This window comes from Octodon degus, unplaced genomic scaffold, assembly GCF_000260255.1.
Source record: "Octodon degus isolate 3935 unplaced genomic scaffold, OctDeg1.0 scaffold00068, whole genome shotgun sequence".
In the NCBI taxonomy this organism is placed as follows: domain Eukaryota; kingdom Metazoa; phylum Chordata; class Mammalia; order Rodentia; family Octodontidae; genus Octodon; species Octodon degus.
This window is the reverse complement of record NW_004524644.1, coordinates 13214710-13224185: the sequence shown is the minus strand read 5'-3', so window position 1 is coordinate 13224185 and position 9476 is coordinate 13214710. Positions and strand designations below refer to the sequence as shown.

Below are 9476 nucleotides of genomic sequence, written 5' to 3'. Positions count from 1 at the left end.
AGGATTTATCCTGAAAACATGTACCTCAGATTGTAGATCCTTTGTCAGTGTCAGCCATGTGGATGAGTCACAGCCAATGCTTGGCAAATTTGCTGTCTGTGAAAGCCAGAGAGAATGTTTTCTCTCCATGTGACTCTCCTTAGGAACACTCTACATCATTGATCACTTTCCTCTTTGACCCCATAATCTCCTTGATCAGAAAATTTGGGACACAACTGAGTTACATGATGTTACAGTACAAATTCTCATATGTTCTGAGTCAGATTGATATATCTTGCAAAAATCTCTTTCAAGTTTAATGGAGAAATGAAAAACTTCTATAACAAAGAACAAATAAATTAATGACAATCAAGCCAACCCTACACAGACGACTAACAGATACTCTAGCGAGGGATCCAAATGAACACAACTCCAAGAATGAGAATGGAAAGAATCCAGCAAAGCAGTCAATCAGTTAAACTCAGGATAAAAATAAATAACCAACAGCAGATAAATACCATGTCAAATATAAGTCAATACATCTCAATTATGATCATCAATGTAAATGGACTCAATTCATCAGTTAAAGAAATAGACTAGCAGAGTGGATTAGGAAGCAAAATCCAAGAATATTCTATATACAAAAAACACACAAAATTCATTAAAAAATTCACAGCCTGAAAGACAAAGGATGGAAAATACTACTACATGATACAGGACCTCACAAAAAAAGAGAGACAGCAATCTTGTTTGAAGATACTCTAAACTTCAAACCAAGAATTATCAAATGAAATAAAGAAGGCCACTACATACAGGTTAGGGGAAAAATACAAGAGGAAGTGGTTGCAGTCATAAATATATATGAACCAAACAAGGGAATACCCAACTATATTAGACAAATCTTAATGAACATAGAAAACCTAACACTCAATAGGAGACCTTAACAGGAAACATTAACACAGCCTTATCTCAAAAAGATTAGTAGACATTTATAGAGTGTTCCGCTCAATCACATCTGAGTACACATTTTTTTTTGAGCTGCACAAGGGAAATATTCTTAAATAGACCACATAATAGTCCATGGGTCATGATTGAGTATATGCTAGAAAACAGAAATTATCCCATGCATATTATCAGACCATAGTGAAATGAAACTGGAAATAAATGACAAAAGAAATCACAAAATCCTCATGAACACATGGAAATTAAGTACTACACTCCTCAGCAACTAATGGGTCACAGATGAAATTAAACAATGTCTACAATTCAATGAACATTTATGCACAACTTATCATAATTTATAGGATGCAATGAAAGCAGTTCTTAGAGGAAAATTTATAGCTGTGAACTCACCCATCAGGAAAAAAATGGCAACAAATAAATACTCCAAGGCTGTACTTCAAGCTTCTTGAAAAGATGAGTAAATCAAGCCCAAAAGCCCAAAGACAGAAGGAAATTATAAAGATTACAGCAGAAATTAGTGCAACTGAGATGATCAAAACAATATGAAGAATTAATGAATCAAAAAGCTGGTTCTTTGAAAGGTTAAATAAAACCAATAAGCCTCTAGCTAATCTCATCAACAAGACAAAATAAAAAAACTCAAATTCAATCAATAAGGAATGAAAAGGATGAAATTACTACAAATCACCTGTGAAAATTCCAAACATTATCAATAGTTACTTTGAAAATGCTTAATCTCAATGAATCAAAGACATGGAAGAAATGGACAGATTCCTAAAACGGTACAAATTAACAAAACAGAATCAAGTGATATAAAAACTCTCAACAACCAAATATCAGCTAATTAAAATGAAAATTTAATAAAAAATTTCCAGACAAAGTAAAGGCCAGGTCTTGATGGGTTTACATCAGAACCCTACAGGAAATTCACAGAAGAGTAATTACAACATTCCTTAGATTATTCAATGAAATTAAAAAGAAACCAATACTCCCAAAATCTTTTATGCAAGCAAATATTATGCTGAAGCCAAAACCAAGGAAAGATCCAACTACAAATGAGAATTACAGACTAATCTCCCACAGGAACATGGATGCAAAAATCCTCATTAAATCCTAGGAAATAGAATATAGAAAATCATTAAGAAAATTATATACCATGACAAGGTAGGATTCATCACAGGGATGCAAGGATGGTCCAACATACAAAAATCTATAAACATAATATACTATATCAATAGAACTAAATACAAAAACCATCTAATCATCTCAATTGGTGCAGAAAAAGCCTTCAACAAAGTCCAACACTCATTCATGACCAAAGACCTAAAGTAAAGTGGAATAGTGATTTCTAGCTCAATCTGATAAAAGCTATCTGCGACAATCTTACAACCAACATAATTGTGTTCTGGATAGAAAAAACCAACATTGGGAAAATGGCCTTACTCCCAAAATTGTAATATAGATTTAAGGCAATCGCTATCAAAATACCACCAACATACCTCATATATCCAGAAAAAAAATTCCTAAAATTCATTTGGAATCAGAAAAATCGTAGAATAGCTAAGGCAATCCTGGACAACATAGGGAAGGCAGGAAGCATTACAATTTACTTTAAAAATTTGTAAAGTAAATTTTAAAGGGTATTAAAAAGAAATTAAAGACAAGAACAAATTTTAAGTTTTCTTGAAAGCATGCAATATTCGCTCAATGTCCAATCTTGCATAACTATATCTGTTAATCTCAGTAACAGATTTGGTGATCAGTATAGATAATAGATCGATCATTGTTAATCAGCCATTCTTGTTTTAAAAATCTGTAACGTATGTATTGTTATGTTACTCTGTTTATGTCTTTGTTTTTGTTTTTCTTGCTCTTGTTTTCACTCTTCAAAATAAAACAATTTTATGAAGAAAAGTTTATAAAATAAAAAAATTGAAATTATCACTGCCTTAAAAATTTCAAGTTTTTCTAACTTTATTCATAGAAGTTTAGAACTTAATTCATATTTTCTCTTGTTCCATTTTCTTTTCTTTAAATAATGTTATTTATTTTCAGAGTATATTTTTATATACCTGTAGTTAAAACCTGTGATTAAAATTATTCTTAAATATTTCAGATTTTAATGCTTTTTGGGAAATGTATAAATTGCAAAAGTAGTTCAGTGGAAGTTCTTAATCTGAGTATAATATGTTTTTTATTTAATGCTTATTAAAAGCAGAAAAGCACAGTATTTTACAATACGGAAATAATAAATAATATTTTTGACTACATATTATTTAAAGACATGCCTGAAAAGGTGAATTAAAATAAAAAGTCTGGACTGTTCCTATGAGAATATCATAAAGCAATAAACTGTGTAGGATAAAATAGATTACTATTTGTCATGGACACTTGCACATTAACATTACTAGTCCCATCCAAGATCCTGTTAGGTACACATTTTATTTCAGTAAAATTCTTTACCCATTTTGATTTTAAAGATGTCATTGTCAAATACTTTACACCATCATTACACACTCCTTTAACTTCCGTAAAATGAATTAAAGTGTAAAATGTATTTGATCATTTAACAAGTTTTTTTACCCAGCGCATTTGCATAGAGATAAGAAAAAACATCAGAGTTGGAGTAAGAAATACATTACATATTTCCGGTTTCCTAAATTCTTTAATTATCTTCAATGCATGTATTGCCAACAAAATAAGCATATGTAAAATCTACAAAAATTAAATATATGTATATGTACAAATAAAGCAGAAATGAAGAATGGTAACAATATTAAAGACTGAAAAGGACATGTGTTAAACAAGATAAACCATACTTGCATGGCTAAATGAGTTTTATTTAAATATTTATGTTTATAATCATACAGCTAAATAGAATTATTAGTTATTGAAAATTTGCAAAAGTAATATATGGAAATAGAATTATAAACATTTAGTCTGGAATCTAATGACAAGCACTTTTGGTACTACTTGTAATTATAGAGGTCAAAGGTAACTTACAATAAACTCACGGTATCTCAATAAATTTAGTATTAAAATATTTACACAAATTTCCTTTCCTGAACTCTCTCTCTCTCTCTCTCTCTCTCTCTCTCTCTCTCTCTCTCTCTCTTTCTCTCTCTCATTTCATATATAGAATGATTAATATCTGGTGCATAAGATATAACACATTTTCTGTAATACTAGAAAACATCTTCCTCGGTTTTAATCACAATCTTGTAAACCACAAAAAAGCACAAAGCACCTTCAAATACTTATGCTGAATATATAGCCCTCAAATGCATGTATTGTTTAAGAATATTTGAATGTTGTGGGAGATTTACTGTTAGAGACGAGATCTATATTTTAAACTATTTTATAAAATTGTGGAAAATTTTAACATATTTTTATGGTTCTTTTTTTTTCTATGCCTGGGAATAAATGTCAAGCAGCTGCTGAGATTATGCTGCCCTGTGCCAGCAACTAGATCTCTTATGAATAGACTTCTCCAAGGCCAGGAGCTCCCAGCTGCTCTCCCATTTGGCTCGCTTTACAAAGCAAGTAGGAAATCATTTCTCAACCCTGCCAATGAACTTCCGGCTGTCAAAAATATGCAGCAAGTGATGCTGAGGAAACATAAGGTGATGTTTGGAAGATACAGTTTAGAATATTTTTCTTCATCTCGATGGTGTGTATATTGGTATTTCACATAAGAAAACTATGTGAGAAGGAGGTAAATGAAAGAATTAGCATTTAATGTAGAGTTTAGGGTCTAAAACCTTATATTTAGTAGATTCCCAGAAAGATTTGCTTAAGATTCTAAATGAAGAAAGTGGATATAAATGATAGTATTCAATTTTTAAAAAATAATACAGTAATTTAGAAAACACTTATTAAAATATAAACATGACTGATAAGATTAATTCATGTAACACGTGACAGAGACAGAAAACATGTCAGGTCCATCACAATCCATACCACTTCAAACAATTTTGGATATCATGATATGTGAATTACAGTCATGCAAGCACCTTACCCAATATTCCTTTTATTTGATGCGAAATCTGCTTTTTTGATTTGAGAAAACACTTTTACTGTAACAATTTTCATAACTCAAATTTAAGTAATGAAAAATAAATCTTTATATTATTTGTGTAGGAATTTCTAACAAGAAGAACATACATCAAATATGAATAGAAATTTTAGAGGGATGAATCTCAGCAAAGCCTTTACATATCACCTTTAATCTAGTGAAGTGGTAATAAAAGGATTCTTTTGTGATCAATTTATACAGTAAGACTAGTGAGAACAAGTTAGGAACATTAGGGTCAGAAACTGATGTCAGAGTAGATATTATGAGTTATTGTTCTCTATATAAAGAACAGAAAAAGAAAAACCAGACTCCCAAAATTGAAAGACCCAGTAAATTTGGTCATCTGGGATGAATGTACAATTTGTAGAGGAAGAAAACAAATGGCAAACAAACACATGAAAAAATATTTTATAGCATTGGTCTTTTAGGAAATGCAAATTAAAACTACACTGAGATTTCATTTCACCCCAGAAAGAATGTCTATCATTATGAAATCAACAAATAACAAATTACTGAGAGTCTGTGGAGGAAAGAAACTTTTCTTCACTGTTGGTGGGAGAGTAGACTGTTACAAACACTATGGAAATAAGTGTGGTAATTCCTCGTAAAAATAGGATTAGAAGTCCCATTCAATCCATCTATTCCCTTCCTTGGTATTTTTCCAGAAGTGAAAAGACCATACCACAGTGCTATATGTTACACAGTTTTATAGCAACTTTATTTGTCATAGCTAAATTTTGAGAACAACCCAAATGCCCATCACCAGAAGAATGGATGGAAAAGATGTGATATTTTTATACAATGGAGTATTATTCAACTTAAAGAAGATGAACTTGAGGCTTTTATAGGTAAATGGGTGCAACATGAGGTTATACTCTAAGCAAAATAAATCAGATGCACATGTGCAAACATTGCATTGTCTCCCTCATGTAGGAACTTTAAAGAAGAAATAAAATGTGACACATACAATAGAAAAAAAAAGAAGGGGAACAATCAAGTAAGAAATATACTTAGGATAGCTAATTTCTATCAGATTTTGAAGATAACAATTAATGCTTAAAACTTTTACATTGATCAATTTTACATGCTATTCTCTTAATCTGAGCAAATATATTGAAGACAGCAATGTGCAGACTAAAAACACTGTTGAATATCTTTCATCTTGTTTTTTTGATGTGTATCATTTCTAATGTTCTAGATACTATTTTTATACTCTATATTTTTTAAAGGATAAGGAAAACTATTCAAAGTTTATGGAAGGGAAGAGTTAATGTTTTAATTGTTTGATCAGTCTTGCATGTCTATATCTGGTAGTCTGAGCAACAAATTTGACAATAAAAATGTGGTACAAAGACTATTAATTTAATTTTGTTGTTTCAAATTTCTGTACTATTTCATTGTTTCATATCGCCTTGTTTCTGTCTTTGTTCTTATTAATTTCCTCTTTAAAATAAAATATAAAGAAATGACTTATTTTTCTTGTCCTTGTTTCATCTATGCCAATCAGAGAGAATACATTTCTGTGTTGTACAAAACCTCCAGGTATAGTGCAACTTTATGGTTTTTCTGTTCAATTTATGCAACACTTTTCTTTTTTTATATCTGTGGTGAATTTCTCGTTACGTAACTGTGTATTTTCAAGAATGTTTCAAAATACTTTTTATTGTTGACTGCTTCTAGTTCTTGGAATTTAATCAGCTTTACTTTTGGTAATTGTGGTATACTACATAAAAGCGTGTGTAATAATTCTTTTCTACTTATTTGTTGGGCTAAAACTAATAAATCTATGAATTGATACAAGCAATGCAATAATATTATTTGTTAACTTGACAGAATTAAGGGACATCTGGAGAGGTGATTGGATTATGTAGGTGGGACAGCCAGAAGTAGAGCGATGCATTTGGGTTCACACTTGAGTGAACAATTAGGAGAAAGGGCAGCTACAGAGGATGGATTGCTGTGGGTATGACCTTGAAGGGCATGTATCTTGTGCATTTTCTGTACTTTATTTTCATGTTAAAACAAACTTGAGCACCTTTCCCCATCACACACTTCCATCATGGAGCTTCTTAGAGCTCACTCCCCATCACCCCAAAACTCTGAAACAGTGACCCAAATAGTGTTATGGATGTCAGGTTTTTAGACCCTAAAACTGGTAATAGACAAATGCAGACACCATTATAACTGTGCCTGGCTATGTGGCTCAGAAACGTTTGAAACTAGTTTGAAGGAGAAGCTTAGGAATATTTGAAGTAGGTTAGAAAATGGTTACAATGTTGTGATCCAGCCCTGATGGGTGATTTTGGTTGAGGCATACACCAGAATGTTAATAAAAGGAGAATGATAAAGGCTCCTAACATTTCAGTTGGGAATAAGGATTATATTGTAAATTATTCCACTGAGCCATCTCCCCGACCCTGAAACCAAGTACTTTGAAACTAGAGAAGAAAAAAGAAATTTTGAGGGCATCTCAGAAATAAACAAGATGCAGTTCATTATAGGTTTAAAGGTGTAGTTGTAAACTTCTCATTTTCAAAAGATAAGCTTTTGGCGTCCTGCTGGAGAAAAGCCACCTTCGCAATTGGTTTCCTTGGTCTCATTTTACTGAGCTCAGTCATGCAGACAATAGAGAGCGCTTGCAACAGCTATTATCCAATGGGATTCAGCTAGGCTTGAGCTGGCGGGAGTCCTTGGCCTTACCGTGGTACTGGTACCAGTGCTCCAGGCAGACACAACGCAAACACTGACAAAGCTTATTAGAGACTTTACTCAGATTTTAAAGAAAATTCTTGAGAGGCGGGCACGTTTTCTTCTGATAGAGGAGTGTTTGAACCTACAAAGATGAAGCCAAATGTAAAGGTGGTTCTCTGAGATCTGCGCTTAGTGAAGCGGATCATTGATGAAAATAGCCAAATCTGAGCATCAGAAGACCTTCCAGTCTTCCTGATGCATGATCTCTATAGTTCTGAGAAGCAGATTTTTGAGATAACTTACAACAGAAATGGCTATGCCTTTGTGTATGAGTGTGTAGTGTGTCTGTCTGTTTGTCTGTCTGTCTGTCTGTCTGTCTACATTCAAACATGCATGATCAGAAAGCTGAGTAACAGAACATTCTGATAGGTGAATGAGAGTGGAAATATATATGTGTGTGTGTGTGTGTGTGTGTGTGTGTGTGTGTGTGTGTGTGTGTATTTAAGGCCAATCACTTCTGAGCAATGATGAAAAGATTTTACTACTGACCTTTGTAACTATGAAGGCTTCTACACTTGACCTGAGCTCAGAATTGATTTAAAAAAATGTAAAGGTTACTTAAGGAACTCTGAGAAACTTAGAACATTAAATATTTTCTGAGGCAAGCCACAGGTAGCAATCAGATACAGTATAAGAGAGGCAGAGTTTGAGTCACAACCCTCAAGGTCTTGTGCCCTTTGTAACTCATATTTCATCACCATGTGACATGGTGGTACAAGTCTTATTGTCAGCCTAGGTGATTTAGGCGATTTCTAGCGTTGCTTTCTAAGTCTTTACTCCATGTTTCTTGAAGAGAATATTCACCCTATGTCTTTATATGCTTGAAATATTTAACTCTACTGTAGGGTATCAAAGCTTATGGTGTCCTTTAAGTCTCAGAGGAGATTTTGGAGTTGAACGTGTTGAGACTTGGGAAATAAATTATTGCATGTTCAGTTTTATATGCGTTAATTGCATCATGGAAGGAGGGAGTATTACTGTGCTATTATTTATAATTGGAGATTAAGATTGGTTTAAGGAAATGTGTTTCAGTGTCTAATTGACAAGAGGTAGAACGTGAGAGTCAACATTTCTTGTCAACGTCCCTGAACGAGATGCCCAGGGAGATGGTTTCATCATGGGAGCTGTATCCTCATCAGTGGAGCAACGCAATGGTGATCTTAGCTTAATGTGTTTTAAGGAGGCTGCACCCACTTGGAAGAAGTGAGTCACTGTGGGCATGCATTCTGAGGTCTTTCTTTCTGATCCTCTTTCACTGAGCTCTGCTTCCTAGCTGTCGTAAAGGGAGCAGATTTGATTCATCACATCCTTCTGCTGTGATGTTTGTACCTATAAATCAGCTGGCCATGAACTGCAACCTCTGCGTCAGTGAGCCAAGTGATTGTGTCTTCCAAGTTCTGAGTGCTGTGCATTTCATCCCAGCAATCGAAAGGCTTAGTGAAACAACTATCTACAAAACCAATCTTAGTTACCCTCTTTAAAATTCCTCCTTCTTGTACAAGTTTAGATGTTGCTACTGAATTCTGCATGTGGTCACTGTCATATGATCTGAAGTTATTTTAGTTAGCATTTTTATGAATATAATGTAGTAAAGATTAAATGCAAACTTTGGCTGCATTCTTCTCTCCTGAAATGAGGACAAGCCACTTTTTAAAGAAGAGAATAAAAATTACAAATAACATTAAAAATTAAGAATTTCCAAACAAGA

General features: G+C 33.1%; 2 non-coding genes across 2 annotated transcripts; both read left to right on the top strand.

The window, feature by feature from the left end:
* The first annotated feature begins 7908 nt into the window (after positions 1-7908).
* LOC111817747 lies at positions 7909-7988 on the top strand. The gene has a single exon (XR_002821876.1). It is a non-coding gene; the product is annotated as a small nucleolar RNA U2-19 (small nucleolar RNA).
* Positions 7989-8227: 239 nt separating this feature from the next.
* Positions 8228-8297, top strand: LOC111817746. Its single transcript, XR_002821875.1, has one exon. It is a non-coding gene; the product is annotated as a small nucleolar RNA U2-30 (small nucleolar RNA).
* Positions 8298-9476: the final 1179 nt, after the last annotated feature.